General features: G+C 35.8%; 1 protein-coding gene across 10 annotated transcripts in view; it reads right to left on the reverse strand.

The window, feature by feature from the left end:
* The window catches only part of LOC129751889 (fasciclin-2), a 489,480-nt gene that overhangs the window by 216,889 nt on the left and 252,023 nt on the right, over positions 1–20,568 (reverse strand). The window lies entirely within an intron of this gene.

The following is a 20,568-nucleotide window of genomic DNA, read 5'->3' on the forward strand; positions in this document are numbered from 1 at the left end:
GTAGTAGGTTCTATGCAGCCCAATATTTATATTACATTTGATACTTTTAAGTTCCAAAACATAATGACGTTCTATTCAGCTACCAGCGTTTAATTCAGCTTCTAAAAATCGTAAAATGAGCTAAGAATGCTTTCTTCATTTCAATTAAATCTTTTTATCACCTTCTTCCGATTATTTACTATATGCAATACATGGTTTCACCATGATACCACGCGCCGGATACCGAACTAGAAAAATTGCGATTTGTTCAATTTGCTGATCAATTACATCTTTCCTTCATATAATGTACATACAGTTACGTTAAAAAAAACGAAGTCGCGCAGAGCAGTGCACAAACTTTCAACTTTGACAGGCTGCCATTTTTCTTACAGTTTATATTTTTTCATGTACTTATAAACTGCTCATTCGTTAAGTTTAAACATTCAGCGTGCACTAGCGAGAGACATATCTACATCTATTTTAGTATTTTAGTAGGGAAAATTAAGGTTGCCTTTACCAAATGGGCTGTAATTTTGTCAAACTTATGTTTTCATCCCAAAATTTTGTGAGATTATGTTAAAAAGTTAATTCTTATATCTGGGCAAATTCAATCAAAATCGACAAACGCGATCAAAGATTTCAGCGGTTTGAATATTAGATTGGTTTCGGAGTAACAGGTTTTTTGGATGGATCTTTATGGATCAATTCCATAAATAATTGATGATTTTGCGATCTCTTCTTCGAAGTTGAAATTTTTAAAACGCTTTAAGTTTATGCAAATTTTAACTTTACAATGTTTAAAGATGATATTAATAGTTTAGCTTTTGTAGTTTTCCAATAGATCGTATCTATGGTGTATGGAATCATACATCTATCCGGAAAGAATGAAATCGTCTGTTACCCCGAAACCAACCTCATATTCAAAACGATTTAATTTTTGATCGTATAGGTCTATAATAATCAAATTTGACAAGATACAAGAATTTATTTGGTTACATAATCTCACAAAATTTTTAGATGAAAACATGGAATTTGATAAAGTTACAACTAATTTGATGAGACAATCTCAGTATTTTTTACTATTACTAAAAAAGCTGTCTCTCATTTCCATAGGCCTGTCCCGATTCAAATATCATCATAAGAAAAACGCCATAGAAAATAACGCATTGGATATTTTTCCATGAAAAGATTGTTTTAAATGTATTGTTGAAACTGTATTTTTAAAATTGTCGATTTTTTGAAAGTTGGAAAAAACGCGTCACTCGAAGATGATAAAAATTTATTTTGTACAAAATTTGAAAAAAAAATCCTTGATTTTTTCTCGGAATGTTGCAAAACAACATGAAATCATGCAGCTAACGGCGAGTTTTGTTATCGAAACGTTTTTTGGAGCTCTAAGTATTGAAATTATGAATAAATACAGTAAAACATGGATGTTCAGTTAGTGTGTTCAGTTAGTGATCATGAACACAAACTTGTGGTGACAGTTTGAATTGAAATTTTTATTCTTTGATCAGGGCACTATGAAGTAACTCTACACAAAATGGAAACCAAAAATGTTTTTTATGCTTTCAAAATTTTTAAGAATATTTCATCTATTTTATGAAAAAATAAATTTAACTGTGATTTAATCTTTTCTTCTGGTTAAAATTTTACAATTTAAAGTTTTTGTTCCAGCTGCAGAACTACTGAACTACCGATTTTAAAAAGTAAAGTCATCTTGAAATCGTTTTAATAGCTGAAATATTTTTGTTGACTTTGTATAGTTTTGGTGGCATCGAAAAAATTTAGATAAATACAAAATTGTACGATGAAAATCGTAGTTTTGAACAAAGCTTGAGTCTGCCGTAAAAATGTTTTGCTTTTCCGCATTTAGACAGGGATCATTTCAATCGGCATAAAATCAATCCAATCATTGTTTTAACTTACTTTTTGTGCACCACGTTAATCTAACAATCCACATAAATGGCGACTACTTGATAAACAGTTGCCAAGAGCTCCAGCTTAAAGAAAGTTAAAAAAAAACATTATCAAACTGGACAATTTTTTTATTTAGCAATTATTTATGAAACTCCATGAAAAATTATTGACAGTTTGGTCTAAAACTTACAACAATTGAGGGTTGATTTTTGAGAAAAAATATATACTTGATAAGGTAGAAGAGACGAAATATAAACCCTGTCTAAAGGAGGGGTTCGAAAAAACGACAACCAACTGGCAAATATGTAACGAGTTTAATTTTTGTTACAGTTGAAACATCTCAGTTAATAGTAGAACAATTTGAAAAAAAATTTACAACTGTAATAGCTATATAGGTGAGTGCTCCTACTTTGGATCTAGAGCCTACTTAAGTCCTAAAATGCCGAAAATTGTAAATAATTCATTTTGCTATCTTGGGAAAGATACTCCTACACACTATGAACTTTTATTCTTCCAGAACCTACCGTCCAGCTTGTTGATATATAAAGTCTTGCTGATAAAATTTTCAACATTTTAAAAAATGGGCCTCCTAATCAGTGTTAAATCAGACAGCTCAATTAGTGGGGCACGTTTTGAGAAATAAGAGTTAAACAGGAAAAATTGTGTTTTTTTTGTCTAAGCCAAAGTTAAAAGTAAAATTACTTTCACTGTGAAGAATATGAACCATAATACCTATTTTTTTTTCTAAAATCAATGAAAATCAATGGACACCCGGAAAATTAGTAATGGGTCTAAAACTAGGAGACATTCAACTTGATGTTCCATTTTTAGATCTAACACCATCAAAACTTTTTTTCAATACCAAGAAATCAACAACCGATATCAAATATTTCTAACATTATTTGTCAGCTTGTCGCAAATTATTATTAGCTGACCAGAAGGGCCAGCTACAACAGCCCTCGAATCCCTGGTCAAGCCACGGGGATTCTGGTGAGGGTGGGCCTCATGCGGCCTCTTTTGGTTGGCTCAGCGGAGCAGAGGTTGCGAAGAACCTCGGGTCGGCTTTGACAAGGTGGTGACACTAGTCAAGAATTCCAAAACACCGGTCTTATAGGTTTTCAAGATTTATTGTCCTACTTACAGTTTGTATCTGTGTTTAGTGTAGTGTGTGGGGTGGCCGGCCAACGGGAACTGCTGCTGCGGGATGTCTGGGGTTTCGGGGATCGCAAGTGGTGAAACGGGCGGCAATGACGGTGCCGAACCTTCGGTTCCGGACCTCGTGAAACATTCACGGGTACCAAATGCTGGTGAGCGTTTGCTATGGATCGCAAGGTGAGTGTTGTTGGTTGCTAGCTGTTGTCGCAAACCCTTTCACGCGCCGGTCAACCCCCGGTAAGCGCGAGAATAGCAGTTGTTGGCAACTTACGGATTTGGCTGCAGGTTGACGGTGACGGTCGGGTTTATTGCGCGACGCAGATTATCCAGGCTAGCTTCGGACCTTGGCGAAACTGCCAAATAATAAAAATAATGGGTCCTAATAGACCAAGGGAAACATCAGGGTGATGATCGAACTACCGGGAATACGATTCTAGGTTACCTGATCTCGTGTTGCAGAAGATACACGGCACTTTTACACGAATAGGCTCCGATGTGTATCATACGGAAGTCGGATGGAAAAGACCTTAGGCTTCCCGGTAGTCGATTTCCTTCGTTCCCTTATTAACGATATTTTCCCTTTTGCCGTTTATCGTTAGCGATTTTCCCTTTAGCGTGCTGTCTTTTTCTTTCTTCATCCCTTTTTCCCGTTAAGTGTTGTGTGTGGTAAGTGTTTTGTGGAGCTTGTGTTTAATGTGACCGTTAGGAGTTCCCTATCTTATCTTTTTATTTATTTATTATACAATATTATTTTAAGTTTTATTCTAGATTTTTATTAATGTTTATTTATTCTATTTTACTGTACGGGACATGCAACATAAAACAAATAAACATTCAGGCGTTTAAATGGGAAAATGAGTACTCTTCGTGAGTGGCATAGGGTAACTGACTCGAATGGTAACAAAATAAGTGAAAGTGTTTGAGATATTCATAACAGGAATTGAAGTGTTATAATCGTTAAATAGCTGTTATACTTTTTAATGATAATATTTCATCGATGGTTATTTACATTTTAAATAATTTTGTTCATTTATATTCGAAATATAATACTTTTTATTGGAATTTTAGTTCTAGGTCCAATGAAAGGTACCAGTTCAGTACCAAAATAGGAACAGTAGGTTCAAAGATGGAAAACCACCGCTTAAGACCAAGCCCACCGGGCGTTCCTATTTCGGTCGGTATTTTAGATGGTTTAATTGGTTGCCTTTTTATCTACTTACTGATTTTCGCACCCATTGTAGCCATCCAGGTTGGTATTTTTGTTTGTTTATTTTCTCATAGCGATGACCGGTTGTGTTGCTACCGGGTTGCTACATAAACGCATCCAGTAACAACCTACTGCTCGAATGCTATTTCTCGAATCAAGTTAGCGACTGTTGGTGCGAATGGATTGATAGATATGTTGCTGAATGTACTCGAATCGAGGTTTAGCAACCATTGGTGGGCTTAGTCTAAAGGGTCCAAAGTAGGGCAACTAACCCTACGTTTTAAAACTTGGGAAAAACAATGTTTAAAGGTGTAAAAATTACAGGCGAAAATATATTTCTTGAAAAATAAAAATGGACGAGAGATTTATGAGAAAAAAATGATCATTTAAAAACCACCGCTTAAAGGGTCCAAAGAGGAGCAACTAACCCTATATTTTAAAACTTGGGGAAAAAATGTTTAAAGGTGTAAAAATTACAAGCGAAAATGTACTAAAATCTAGTTTTTCAGCCCCTGTGGATATGACATTAAAAGAATTGGAAATGTATTTTTAGATTTAACTGAATTTTTGTTTATTTTCAGCGAAAAAAAATCTGGCTTTTAGCAGGTTGAATAGATCGCATAATTCTCGTAGGTACGGAATTTTCAAAACATTTTAAAAACTCTATATAAAGGAGGATTTTTTTCTGTTTTTACACTTTTTTTATCGAACAAACAAAACTTGATTACAAGAATAAGAAAGGACAAGATTTACTGAATTATTCGCAAAATTGGGCATCAATCGCTATTGTTAAACCTTCGTTTCATGATTTTTTTTTATTTTTCCTTGAAAATCATTATAAACAGTCAAAGATTATGAGTACATTAAGGAAAAAAAATTAAATAAAAAACGCTTTTTAAGTTTATCCATTCATCAATTGTTGCAAATTTGTTACTTTATGAAAGGAAGGGTAAATAGAGCAAAATTTAGAAAAAACAAAATTATTTATTTAAAGAGTGGTCCAAAATAGGTGCAGAAGGTGGTCCAAAAAAGAAACCTGGTGGTCCAAAATACCGACCAGAGTAATGATCGAAGAAACGAGTATCCAGGCTTAAATCTTGTCTTAATGCAGCAAACGACGATATGTTTCGATAGAAAAATCCTTGATCTTCGTGCGTAATGAACAGATAAAGCAATAAAAAATTGTAACATGTACTTTATAATTCCAGAAAATAGCATAACTTCTACCCAAAGCTATCCAAAATAGGTCCGTTACCCTACTAAATTTAAAAGCTTAAGTTATAACTATCTATAATTTAACATCCATTAAGCTTATTTAACCATAGAAAACAGTTATAATATGTAAATTACGTCATTGTTTCGTGTTCCAACACTAAAATAGTCTATTTCCTAGCTGGCTGAAACTTGAAAAACTAGATAAAAACGTTTAAAAATCCATTTAAAAAAAAATGCCAAAATCTGTAAACCAATCACTGGAGGGGCATATTGAGAACCCCCCCTGGGGCAGTATAAGCAACATTAATTGGAGCACGATGAGCGTTTTCTACCGGGGAATCTAGCAGCGAATTCAACTCGATGAAGTCAGGTGAGTCGTAGATTCATCAAACAAAGCAATAACAAAATAGGTCTGTTTGTAGAAAACAAACAATTCACACACGCTCATTCATTATGTTCCTGGTGCTTTGTTTGGCAGATGTATAATGCAACAATCAAAAAAATCGACCATGAATGATGAATGGAAAAAAAAATCACCTCGAACAAAAATCGAACTCTAGTCTTTTGATTATCTCTCCGACACCTTACCAACAAGCCACATCGTCAGATGTAAACTAGTCAAGCTGTAGCTCTATAATTCAGTTGACTACATCGATTTGAATTCGCTGCTAGATTATAAGGCAGAAAACGCTCATCTTGCCCCGATTAATAGAGCTCTGTTTGCTCCATGCCAACAAATTTAAGTAAATGTGTGTTTCAAAATTGATTCAAGTGAAAAATCGAAAATTTTATGATGGTGAAAATTGAGAAACAATGTGTACATCATGTTGCAGTGCGTACATTATAGATCAAGTTGATTTAAAGATCATGATTGTTTATTTCGTGGTGCATAAAAATTATAATATTTTCGTTACTTGTGAACCCAGCTAATTTTTTTAAATGTCTCTGTTAAGATGATAAGGAGATTCCTTTTATTGTGAAAAATTAATACTATAGGAAGTACGAAACAATTCCTCATGAAAATTTATTTAAGAAAATTCGTCCTTTTATAGAAAAGAGGAGTGCTTATTATGCCCTGGGTGCTCGTTATGCCCTTATCTCCCCTACAGTTTTGAAATAACAAAGATCTGATAATTGTAAGATATTATGAAATCTAGATGAATGAATCAGCCTTGTTGGATGCAGCAAAGGAAGGTTGTAAATATTTTTTAAGCATCTTTTTGCAAAGTTTGAAGTTTATTTAAATGTGATTGAGATGCTCCTCCCCAGACTACTATAAGATAGTGAAATAGAGAGTGGATAAATGCATGTTAGAATTTTAAAAAAGAAGATTTGTATAAAAATTTTCAAATCTTCAGAATACATCACAGAGGGGAGAAATTCTTCTTTCGAAATGTTGTATATGACAACTCAAAGAAAGAGTACTATCTAAATTAACATTTAAGTGTTTGAAAGTTTTCATCTCTTGTTTGGAAAACTGAATCATATATTGATCTCTGTGTGAAGATATTACTTTCCTGTACGAATGGAATAACATATATTCAATTATGTTTCAGGTGTTCGATTATTGTATTTGGAGACATTCGTGTGCAAAAAAGCATTTGCCTCCGCAAAACGCCTTGCTTTACACAGAAATCTCTTTCAAATGTCGTTAATGCAAAAAAGAAAAAGTTGAGGACCTATGAAACTGCCCTGTGGAACTGCTATACTAATATTATTGAATTCGCTGGCTATTCCTTAATCCACAACAAATTGTTTCCTGTTCTTAAAATAACTTCGAATTATATTATTTTCATTTACCCTTATTCCGTATTTGATTAATTTTTCTAATTAAATTTTATAATTTACTGTTTCAAAAGCTTTTTTTAAGGTTCAGGAATGAAGATTCGACAATATTTTCAGAGCTGGAACCTGAAAACTCATGATTCTGTTTACTAGTAAAAAAGTTTAATTTTTTTTATTTTAATTCTTATCCCATTTATACAATTAAAACTATGGAAAACATAAGTTTTTTTTCGGCATAAATTTCTGAGTAAGAGTTCAATAAACTTATTTCAATATAATTTTTTTTTTGTTATAGACGTATTCATAGTCCATGCAGAAGAGGATTAAATTTATCTCTGTCGGGATGAATCGATTACATTTTCATTTTTGCTGCTGGATTTCAGATAATTCTGCTTTACTCATAATGGTGACAACGTTCAAGATACTCCTCTACAAAAAATTATCACAAAAATGTATGTTTTGAATGTTAAACTTATAATCGATTCTGCGAGTATTCACATTTAATTCGTTTTCATTAAGTAATGGGGAGTGTGGTGGCTACAAAAAAAAAAGTTTGGTAAAAAAAACATGCTTTTAATATCTGAATTTGGAAATATTTTTCTGAGTTTTATTGCTGAATGAATTTTGTCTTGAAATTTTGATTCATAGTGCTGAAGACAAAATAATAGTATCTACTGGTACTTCAAGCTTAGATTCTTGATACTGTTTCCGGATGTTTTAAAGAAACTTGTTAATATATGTATTGGTTAGATTGGTTCAATACTCACAAGTTGAGGGTAAGAAACAGTAGATAAAAAAAAATTAACTAACAATTATTTTTTTACAATAGCCTTATATATAATCTTTAGTTTGACATATAACATGTAATTATCGCAACAGTACTAGCAAATATATTCAAATATTTATGAAACATTCTTTGAATCATAATGCTTTCCCATTCAATTTTCAATTTTATGCAACCTGCAAAACGTGAACTTGCCTGTTAAATTTGAACGTAAATCTTAATGAATGTAAAATATTAATCAAATCAAACATGTTGCATGTGAAACCATCATTTTGAAGGCTTTTTTCGCTGATTACAATGCGACTTACATGTTTTGATCCTCAATCATTTTCAAGTACCCTGGCCAAATTTGAGAAACATTTGAGTAAGTTTCCAGTGTGCACTAGGAGTTGTAGTGAAAAAAGATGACTTCTCCTAAAACTTTTCATAGATTATTCTAGCAAACTATTGCTTATATAAAATGATTGTTTTATAGTGCACAGTTGTTGGTATGACAAGTATTTGTACGCATCTTTTTCAGATTATCGAATAAATCAAACCGAATCAAAACCAAAAACCAAAAATTTTAAAAATTGATAAATTACCTATTTGTTCAGAAAATTTACTCACAAGTTGAGAGTAAGAGACAGTAGATAGAAAAAAAAGTTAACTTACAATCATTTTTTTAAAAATAGCCTTATTTATAATCTTTAGTTTGACATATAACACGTAATTATCGCAACAGTACTAGCAAATATATTGAAATATTTATGTAACATTCTTTGAATCATAATGTTGTTCCCATTCAATTTTTAATTTTATGCAACCTGCAAAACGTGAACTTGCCTGTTAAATTTGAACGTAAATATTAATGAATGTGAAATATTTATCAAATCAAACATGTTGCATGTGAAACCATCATTGTATATTAACAATAGCTTGTGATGGTTTGTTTAGCAAACTATGGAAGATCTCACACATTTTGCCGATTCACAAGAATGATTCAAAATTGCCCGCTGAAAATAATCAAGGGGTAGCAATTCTTTCTGCTACACCAAAAATGTTCGAGAGCATAATTTACGACCAGATGTATCCAAGGCTAGGAAGAAAGATGGCAGATGTTCAGCATGAATTTTTAAAAAAGTGATCTACGGTGACGAATTTGACAGAATTTGTTTCCAGAACTTCTGAATGGATGACGGTTCGTAAGTTGATGGCATATATACAGACATGTCTAAAGCTTTTGACGTTATCAATATTAAAGCTCTTCTGTCAGTGCTGCGCAAAAATGGAATCACCGGTGTTAGTCTACAATGGATACGTTCGTACCTGATGGAAAGAGTTCAGTTTGTAAAACTTGGGAATGCGAGATCCAGCGTATTCCTGGTCAACAGCGGCGTACCTCAAGGGAGTCACTTGGGACCCCTACTTTTTATAACTGTAATGAACGAGTTCCCTGAAGTGCTGCGTGACGTGTTTGTGCTGATCTACGCGGATGATTTAAAAATGTTTCTTCCTGTTCGGTATCCCAAGGATTATATGGTTCTACAGTATGCGCTTAACAAATTTTCTGAGTCTTGCAGCCATTTTGGTTTGCAAATCAATGCCTCAAAATGCAGCGTGATCACCTTTTCAAAGAAAATGAGCAACATAGTGCACGATTATTGTCTTGAAAATGGGCTTGTGATATAGCTCAGTTGGCAAGTCTGTTGTCTCCTGAGCCGATGTCCGCGAGTTCGAGCCCAAGAGTAAACATCGAACACAGTTGTACCGGATAGTTTTTCAATAACGATCCGCCAACTGTAACGTTGATAAAATCGCGAATTCCATAAAGATGGTAAAACGACTATAATCGAAACAAAAAAAAATTGTCTTGAAAACAACTGTTCCGTAACAAGAAAATTCTCAGTGAAAGATCTAGGCGTAGAGTTGGATGCAAAACTTAGTTTTTCGAAACATATCGAACAAGTCGTTGCCAAAGCCGATTCCATGTACGGTATGGTTAGCAGGATTTGTCACGAGTTGGACAATCCTTATACTATCGTCTCGATTTATGTTGGACTAATCCGAACTACTATCGAATATGCCAGTATTGTGTGGCAGCCATACTACAATGTTCATAAGAATAGAATCGAAAGAGTCAAAAAACGATTTCTAATGTACGCCTTGAGAAACCTTGGCAAGAAGGTATGCCAGAATATCGAGCTTTGTGTACGCTAGTTGGCTTGGAATCACTAGAAAATCGCAGAAAATCAATCGATATGTTGTTTTTAAAGGATTTTACCTGTGGAAAATATTTTTCACCGTATTTGATGTCACAGATTTCTCCTAACGAAGGACGTAGCAGTCTACGCAGCATACGACCGTTCCAGCTCCCTAACCGAATTCAAAACTACGCTTGCAATGAACCAATATACAGAATGATGGCGCTTTACAATGCACATGCTAACGTTATAAAACTGAATATGTCCAGAGAACAAATCAAAAATAGACTTAAGTTAGTTTTTTCATAAATATATTGTAAACACCATAATGATAAAAGGCTGAAGCCTAGGATCTATCAACAGTAAATAAATAGGAAAGCTTGTTAGAAGACATCTACAAAAGGTTTAAAAAAAAAACAGACTTTTTTACTAAAACTTCTAGCGCACGCAGGAAGCTTACTCAAATGAGCTCTTATTTGGCCAGAGTACTTGAAAATACAGCCACTGAATCTATCAGCCATAGATCATTGAGGATAGCGTTTTAAATATGAAGTCTTTTGTTATATATTTAATTACCCAGCTTAATAAAGACTCAATTGCTGAAGTTTTCCTTTTTTTTACTTCTAAATAATCCAAAAACGGTTTAATTTCTTTTATCTCTTCACAGTTCTCATCTTAATTTTGAATACTGTTTTTATATGTTTTTAGTTTTTTTTAGGAAAAAAATCCGGGAAAATGCTTAGTTTGATGTATATTCCATCCCCTTACAGGGAAAATTTGGTTACCTTGACTGGTTACGTGAAATATTTTAGACTTTTTGTTCGATCTGATCAAGATGCGGAGTAATCCTTGATAAGCATCATACCTGCAAATAAATAAAAAAATATATGTAAGTTGATCGTTTCCAATTCAAACTTAGGATTGGTAGTTTTCTGTGAAAATTGTTTAATCCGCTGCTTCGTTTCAAAAAATTTTAATGCCTTCAGTTTCTAGGAGAATAAAAAATTAAATATCTCAAGCCCGTCTTCATGTTTTTGATGCTCCAACAAACTCACATTAAAAAGAAAAGCCTTGGGGTTTCATATTAACATCGGTTGAACATTTCGTTTCCACTGTTGGATGGTTCTGATGGATGGATGGATGGAAAACCCCGCACATCATTATTAAGTTCTACTGCAATGTTGACGACGATGCGATGATGACGGCGGTTATGCTATGGGAGAATATGTGCAATTTATTTATATCGCATTTTTGTTGCTGTAGTTGCATTTGTTTATTTTCTTCACGTTTTTTTTGTACTTTTTCCCTTTTCCCGCGCTGCACATTGCAATGCACATTCCATCTGGTGACACAAAATTTGCCGGATGTTGTGCAGCAGTTCCAAATGATATGTATTCATGTGTACATATAGTCCTATAACCCCAAGTTCAACCGGACAAGCTTGTCAGGGTCGGAATTTCCATGATGCCGAGGACATAGAAGAACACATTTTGGAAACGCAAAACCGCTTTCTGGTGGAGAGTAGCTTGCACTCCGCCAACAAGTGAAATGTACTCGTTCTTTTTCTCATATTTATTAATTTTTCGAATCATATGCAACGCACTGACTTGGAATGGAAATATGCCAAGGACTTATGGCAATGCACAAATTCAACCGGGAGATTATCTCGGGGAGAAATTGTTTTACAGCTTCCTTATAGCCGAGTTGGTTGGACCTGTTTTGCTCTTGTGGCCTGTTTCGGTTCTATTTCATTTTGATACATTCGACAGAAGTGACGTTTCAATTAAATTAAATCTTTGCAATGTTTTGAGAACCTAGGGATTTAATCTGGAAAGCTCTTGTAAAGAAAGGGCATTCCATTTTGCAGCTTATAAGTTTTAAGGTCAAAGAGGTGGTTTATCTTATTCACTTATCTTAAATTAAAACGGTAGAATTACACATTTCAGTCCTTAAACTTTTGTATTATTCCCATTTTAAGCAGATTGACGAAAGCACCTGCTTTTTTTAAATCATTACGCTCATTAGCAATTGTCGGTATGCGCGATACGTGACCCTCCAGGAGGAATCGTTAAGTTGTCAACCAACTACTAAATTTACCGTCTTGGCGCTGATTAACCCTAGGGGGGAGCCAAAAAAAGATCAAGTGACAGTTGGTGGGGGGACGAAGTGTACAAGAATCTGTTTGATTGTTTTCCAATATCATCAATGAAGTTCCCAACTTGGCATTCATTAAGCACACCGACTTCCATGAAAACGGAACGAGGGCGCCAGCTTTTGTTCTATCGAACGTCCTCTAGAGTTACTCGTAGAAGGTATAGGCCAATGGCTGAGATACGTGATGTAAATTACGTTCGTTGCATAAATTTCAATGCCGTCTTTTATGTTGAGGCGTCGTCTTCGTCGTCGGCGTCGTTCGGGTGCAACAATGAGGTTCGAAAAAGAGGACCCGGAGAAAAAAAAATTACGGCGACATCCTTCCTGCCTCCCACAGTCATTCTTTCGGAGGAAAATTGGAGACGTGCGATACAAGTGATTTGGTGATCTGATATAAAGTACCCAGCATGAGGCGTGTCTTCACGTTTCTCTAGCAAAATGAAGCGTACTAGAGAAGTCAAAATATGGATGGCATTTTTCCGAAAGGGATTATTCAAATTCATTTTAGGGTAACATGAACTATATTTAGTTGAAAAAATATTAAAATTTCTATCCTGAGGTACTAGTATTGTTGTTCCTATACTGTGTGTAAAAGTTCATCAAAAATTTCTTAAACCTATCAACTTCATGACATAGAAAGTGTTTCGCCCCTGAAATTTAAATTGTCCTCTTTGGAGCAACACCGACCATGAGAGCCACATCTATCCTCAATCAAAACCGTTCTTACTGTACCATATTGGTGTCAATGGCACCCACATAGACGTCTTAAATTTCCAGCACTCAGAAGGAGGAACGAAAAGAATGGGCCCATCAAAGCATAAAAGCAGGCAGCAGCAGCCGTATCACTGAAGAGAACCTTCCATATGCATCCCGAAGCCAAATGGCCGGGAACAAACACCAGTGTCGTTGGCAGGAAATGGCTCATGCAAAACCTCTCCACTAGAGATATCATCTTCAGAAAGGAGACACACAACGGTTCTTCCCTGTTTTTTTGGCTATACAGAAGCCCCAGACAACGATACTTAGACGCTGGAATTGGCCGGATTTGGTCCTGCCTGCCTGTCACTTTACATGCACTTTTCACTTCATTTGGGTGTGCCTTGAATCGGAATCAATTGAGTGCCGAACATTTTCGTGGAAGGGTTATAAAATTGATCGAATAGAGACAATAGACTGTCTGGAATCCGTCCAGCTAACGATGTCGATAAAGAAGGTGAATTAAGAGCTCAAAAAACCTAAAATTGGTTAAAATCAATATGAGGGTTCAACTGATATAGTCAAAGATGATGGTTTTAGGTTGTAGGCTACAGAGGCCTGATACAGCCAACTTTTGTAAATTCTACACCTTGCAAGCTAAAATTGATTCTTCACGGCAGAAATTTTCTCATAAAAACACGAATTATCTATTTTTTTCTCAAGTGTAATTTGAAAAACATATGATTTTCAACTGCTTTTGATGATATTTTAGTCTTTTTTCAAAAATTGATAGAATAGATTGTTTTGCTATAGTTTTACATTCCAAGATCAAGCGGTCAATGAAATTTAAAACACAAACAATTTAAAATTATATCGGTATACATAATTAAAACTTGAATGGAAATCTTTCAAGAAGGTCAGTTGCATTCGCCAAACACTTTCAAACGAACCGTTCAAGATACTTTCTGGTGTTTCAATGTACCTATTTGGGAATTGCAAGCGACATGTCAAATTTTTTTTTTTCAATTTTGTGTCATTGTATGTGTTTTGTATATATCAATTCTGATATCAACAATGGAATTCGTCGAAAGTTAAAATAAATATGTTAACAGAATAAATGAATGAATGAAAAATGATGAAAAATTTAGTTATTGTTTATTATTTAAGTGTACTGAAAGTCCTTGAAAACGATATGTATAAACTCTTGACCAGTCCATTAAACCATCGCTCATACGCGATCTCAAATGAATTAAGTATAAATAATAACTATTACACTGGCAATGAACTATTGCTGGATTGGTCGAGAGGCTGGTGAGTTTTATTGCAAGCTAGAGAGCGGCGGTTCAATTCTCAAAGCATAAGTAGCTTTTGTAACCAAAGATAAAATCAACATTTGAATCAATGAGATAGACCGTGATAGACCGGAAATCTAGATTTTTGTCATCTGGTTGTCAGAGCAATCTGCCAACTGATTTTTTTTAGCGCGTAGTAGGTTTAATATATTCTCTTAGAGGCTAAATAGTAATCTCTACAGCCACTGAAAAGAACTTCAAAGTAGCTTTAAGAACTTTAATTTTGAGCTGTAGAGAATTCTCTAGGAAAAGGGAGGAGAGCTAATTAAGCTGCTATGAGCACGTTTCAAGGGAATTCTGATTGCTTGAAAATTTAAAAGACGTAAAATCGATAAAAAAAAAGGTTTTGAAATTGTACAGTTTTCTTTCCATTACAGTAAGTTCAGATTTTTAACACTTCCTGTTATCCGAGCAGTGCCTAAACAATTCAAAAGTACAGGTGACGCTGACCAAAAAAAATCATAAATTTTAAGACGCTAGAAACATCGCCGTCCTGGGAATCATCGGATTCAACAACAATTCCCACCAGACGCTATTGATGATGGTGTGTTATTTTTTATGTTTAGTTTTGGAAATATATGTGTAATAAAAATGATACATGCGGGGCATATTCATTCATACACACATAGAAGTGCTTGCAAAAATCCAATGCCTATTTAGCAAATCTCTGTGCCGAAAATGCGCTGAAATGAGTACTGTACCAAAGATGATATGAATGGAAAAGCGCTACTGGCATAAAGATTAGAGCTCCCAATCAAAATGATGCAAAACCACTACATTCAAGCGGAACAAGAAAAACATTTTATGGGATTTTCATCCTATTGAAAAAAATCATCAAAAAAATAGTGGGAATCGAACCCATCTCACACATCTCATCTCGGCTTGCCAATTCGATACTTACCCAGTGCACCATCTGAGTCGGTTAGCAAACGACTGTTTTTATTGTCATAGCCACCGTTGATTACCAAAAAAAAACGCATTTTATTGGCCGTCTGCCTTTGGCAGGTAATTTTTTTATCCTCCTTCGTCTTTGATGCGAAACGGATGAGAATGGGAGAGGAATGGGGTGGAAATGGGAAACTTGAAACTGTTTTCTATTGCCGGCCGATTTACATACATACGCACAGGGCTGCATAGATCCGTGTGGAGCACATTTCTCAGATATAAGTTTTTTTTTGTCAGAATTAAGTTTTTTTTTTTCAGATTAAAGCTTTTTTTTCTCAGATTTGAGCTCCAATCTATATCCAATGCTCTCTAGGCAAAAATGCATAAATCTGAGGAGAAAAAGTTAAAAAACGAGATTCACTAACACTTAGCAAATAGTTGTTGGTCACACAATACCACATCCAGGCAATGTTATTCAAATCGTGTGGAGTCATCTCTCAGATTTCTCCTTTTTTGACAGATTTAAGCTTTCATCTCCTATGCTCTCAAGGCGAAAAAAGCTTAAATCTGAGGATAAAAGCTTAAAATCGAGATTCACGAGCACATATTTAAAAGATGTTGGTGACACGATAGGGGGAAGTTCATATAACGCCCCATGTGGCTAATATGCTTCACTCTTGTTTTGAAGAATCTGTAATATTTTTCCTGCAAAATATTACCAATTTGTTTCAAATGCTATGATTGGTCGTGGCAAGTATGATTTTTTTCTTAAAATACCTCTGTGTCGTGATAATTTCACAATTTAGTTTTTTTTCATCTCGATCTCAATTTTAAAACACTTTCAATAAGGTGCCACCAAGCAGAGAAAAACGAATAAGACAATATTTTCTGACACATCGATATAGGAGAATCTAAATTATGATTTTATGCTTAAAAATCATACTGAACTCGCTAAGGTTTGCTTTTCATGGGTATGTTCTATCACAGCCCATGCGCTCGTTATAACGCGCCAATCGTAGTGCCAATTTTCATTGAAAATGAACAAAAAGTCTAAAACCATCTTTATAGCGTTAATTCAGCCTAAAAAATCTATTTTTCATCTTTTGTTAAATTTCTGTTAATCCATTTTGATTTTCTTTTCAGTCAAAGTGTAAGTATTGGTGTGTTTTCGGTCTTCGGCTACTCTCGGGTGTGTTCGGCTGCTAGGCGCGTTTTGAATACACAGCGGAGCGTATTCGCAAAACAGTTTTGTTCTGTGGCTTTGAATATGGTTTTTAAAAATAAAGTTTTTGAAGAAGCAATTTGAGTAATGAAAAATCATAGGCATTTGTAGAAAGCACTTTCCTTCAACGATTACACCCATTTTTAACACAATTTGTACGTGGAATACATAGAAAATCAGCGATTCGCTTAGGTGGCGCATATTAGGGCATGTTCCCCTACATATACAAATCGTGTTAAGTTGCCGGGTCCTGCTGATTTCGGGTGTGTTCGGCTTCTAGCACATCCCGGCAATTTTCTACAAACTGTGTGGAGCACATCTCTCAGATTTCCCCTCAGAATTCCCCTTTTATGACAGATTTAAGCTTTTTTCTTCAGATTTGAGCTTTCATCTCCTATGCTCTCAAGGCAAAAAAAGCTTAAATCTGAGGAAAAAAAGCTTAGAAACAAGATTCACCAACAGTCGGTTATAAGATGTTGGTCACACGATACATAGAATATTCCTGTATCGTTGCCGGGACCTGGCTTCTAGGCGCGTATTAAATACACACATGTGAAATGTCTCTGAAACGATACTAGCGCCAAAAAGCTAAATAAAGATTTGAAGTCGTCATACAGCTTGAAAACTGACCAATCAGGAACTTGTGACGGCTATAAAGTGCCCCTTAAAATGATGTGCCCATGCGATGACAATGGTCGTGACATCTGCCCTACAGGGCTACCAACCATCACGACACACTCCTGCCGAGACGTCATCAATCCAGCAGGCGATGAGGCAACCATCTTGATTACATCGCCCTCTTTCATCTCCGGGCCGTTGACGAAGCAGGACGCTTGTCGGTAGTGTACGAAATGCTCTATTTTGCGGCTCCACAATGGCGACCTAAACAGGACGTTCTTTTAAGAGCATCTTTTTTTTTTTTTCAACGAACCGAACAAAGGAGGCAAGGAGCAAATCGTGCGAGACCAATACTGTGAGAGAGCAGGTAATTTTTTTTTCTAAACTACTATCAGTGCTGGTGAAGTGAAAAATGAAAATGAAAAAAACGCGTTGGTAAATTAAATGCGAGATAGTATTTCTAAAGAAATTAATCATGAGCGAAGGTGAATTTTTGGTAAGTCATTTATACTCTTGCTATACGTTGACAATTTGTGATAGCATAGGTATTAATACAGTGTGTTTTCGAGAGTTTGCAGAAGTTAATCATGCGTGAAAATGTTTGTTTGAAAAAAATTATTTTTCAAACGCTGACGGCTACCAGTTTACAAGTCAGCCACACTCTGATTATGGAAACAATAACGGGTTTAATATGTACTTTATTGATGAAGTGCAAGTATTGACCGGTTTGAGTTTATTTTATTCGTGGATTATCGCAATTTTCAACTCCAAAGTTCGATTAGAACATCACCGAAGTTTGATCTAGTTTTTTTTCATTGAAGTTTTTTTGTGAAGTCCTTGGAAATGAAACAGTTTATTTTTCAAATTTGTTGAATAAAAAAATGTATTCCCTGGGATTTGAATAACAATTGTGTATCGCATGATAATAAATATTTTGATAGTCAAAATCACTTTTCTAGTCGGGAGAAGCTCGGAGTTGCGATAAGTAACAGGTTGAAGATAGTTCGTCGAGTTCCTAACGCTGTCTCCCCGTCGCGTGGAGGGGGGAAATCAGTTTTGATTGAATTCGCTACTTGCCGCTTGGAGTGCTATGATAGGTAAAATGATGAATTTCATTTTGAAGTTTTCACCCCGTTGAAATTTTGGCTTACATTTTTGAAAATTTGTTACCTAGCACCTATGAAATTCAATAAATTTTTGCTAATATCACGTACCGATGTATCGAAACAAAAGATTTTTATCATTTGGGATATTTTAGAAGTTTTCTAAATTTCAGCACAGGTCTCCGATCACAAGTAGAATGACAACATTTAGAAGCATGAGTGTTTAGTGACGAATTTGGATTTGTCGTTTGTTCTTAAATGTTTTAGACGATTTTCATTAAAAAAAAATAAGCGATCAATCCTTGTTTAATTCACAAAAAAATATGCAGTAAGAAAGAAAGCAATAGCAAATCAGTTATCTTCCATAACAAAATCGTTCAACGTTGTTCCCCGCAATCCTTCTCTTCTGCAGGTCATGATTTTAAGAATATATTGTATACATTTACACATCTAAAGTATTTACACAAAAATTCCAGCAAATAGTAAAAATCTCTCAGATTCTTAGACCGAAAATAAATAAATTTCACGAAATAATTTCAATGCTATTCTTTGAAATTGAATTTTGAGTATTGAATATTGATCTTAACCTGAAAGCATAGATTGGATCGAATTTATTAACACTGAATCTGAATCTACAAACTCTTCAAGCATTTCATTTTACAAATTTGCAGTTTCGTGTTGAGACGGGACATCCAACAGAAACTGGGTTGAGATGGGACATCCAACCAAAGGAGTTTCGTGTTGTGACGGGACATCCAACAGAAACTAGGTTGAGATGGGACGTCCAACCAAGGAAAGAGTTTCGTGTTGTGACGGGACATCCAACAGAAACTAGGTTGAGATGGGACGTCCAACCGAAGAGAGTTTCGTGTTGCGACGGGACATCCAACAGAAACTAGGTTGAGATGGGACGTCCAACCAAGGAAAGAGTTTCGTGTTGTGACGGGACATCCAACAGAAACTAGGTTGAGATGGGACGTCCAACCAAGGAAAGAGTTTCGTGTTGTGACGGGACATCCAACAGAAACTAGGTTGAGATGGGACGTCCAACCAAGGAAAGAGTTTCGTGTTGTGACGGGACATCCAACAGAAACTAGGTTGAGATGGGACGTCTAAACGAAGAGAGTTTCGTGTTGCGACGGGACATCCAACAGAAACTGGGTTGAGATGGGACATCCAACCAAAGAAGGAGTTTCGTGTTGTGACGGGACATCCAACAGAAACTAGGTTGAGATGGGACGTCCAACCGAAGAGAGTTTCGTGTTGCGACGGGACATCCAACAGAAACTAGGTTGAGATGGGACGTCCAACCAAGGAAAGAGTTTCGTGTTGTGACGGGACATCCAACAGAAACTAGGTTGAGATGGGACGTCCAACCAAGGAAAGAGTTTCGTGTTGTGACGGGACATCCAACAGAAACTAGGTTGAGATGGGACGTCCAACCAAGGAAAGAGTTTCGTGTTGTGACGGGACATCCAACAGAAACTAGGTTGAGATGGGACGTCTAAACGAAGAGAGTTTCGTGTTGCGACGGGACATCCAACAGAAACTGGGTTGAGATGGGACATCCAACCAAAGAAGGAGTTTCGTGTTGTGACGGGACATCCAACAGAAACTAGGTTGAGATGGGACGTCCAACCAAGGAAAGAGTTTCGTGTTGTGACGGGACATCCAACAGAAACTAGGTTGAGATGGGACGTCTAACCGAAGAGAGTTTCGTGTTGCGACGGGACATCCAACAGAAACTGAGTTGAGATGGGACATTTAACCGAAGAAGGAGTTTCGTATTGCGACGAAACATCCAACAGAAACTGGGTTGAGATGGGACATCCCACCAAGGAAAGAGTTTCGTGTTGTGACATACAACAGAAACTGGTTGGAACATCCAACCAAAGGTGTGAATTGAATAAGTCATGGCAAGGCGTTAAACCAAAGAAAGGTTTTTGTTCTCGGTATGTCCAACAGAAACAAGGTTCGAGACTGAAGGCCTGAGCCAAATGAACAGTGATAGGTCATCCAAAAGTAGAAAGATATTCGAGTTGTGATGAGGCATGTAATAGGAAAGAAAGTTTTGAGAAGCATCGACATATGTAACCAAAAGTTGGAGTTTCGCTTTCCTTACGGAGGACGTGCTTCGGATAGAGGATGCATTGTTGGAAACGTTGAGGCATTTAGCACACAACCAGTGAAGATTTCAAATTTCTTCCTTCACTGCAACACAGGAGTAATTCCACCAGGCATCACACAGGTCATACGCAACAAAGTTATCAGCAGATTCTTGCCGGCGGCAAGCTACCCAGTTATAAGTGG

The sequence above is a fragment of the Uranotaenia lowii genome, chromosome 3 (genome assembly GCF_029784155.1).
Source record: "Uranotaenia lowii strain MFRU-FL chromosome 3, ASM2978415v1, whole genome shotgun sequence".
Lineage (NCBI taxonomy): Eukaryota > Metazoa > Arthropoda > Insecta > Diptera > Culicidae > Uranotaenia > Uranotaenia lowii.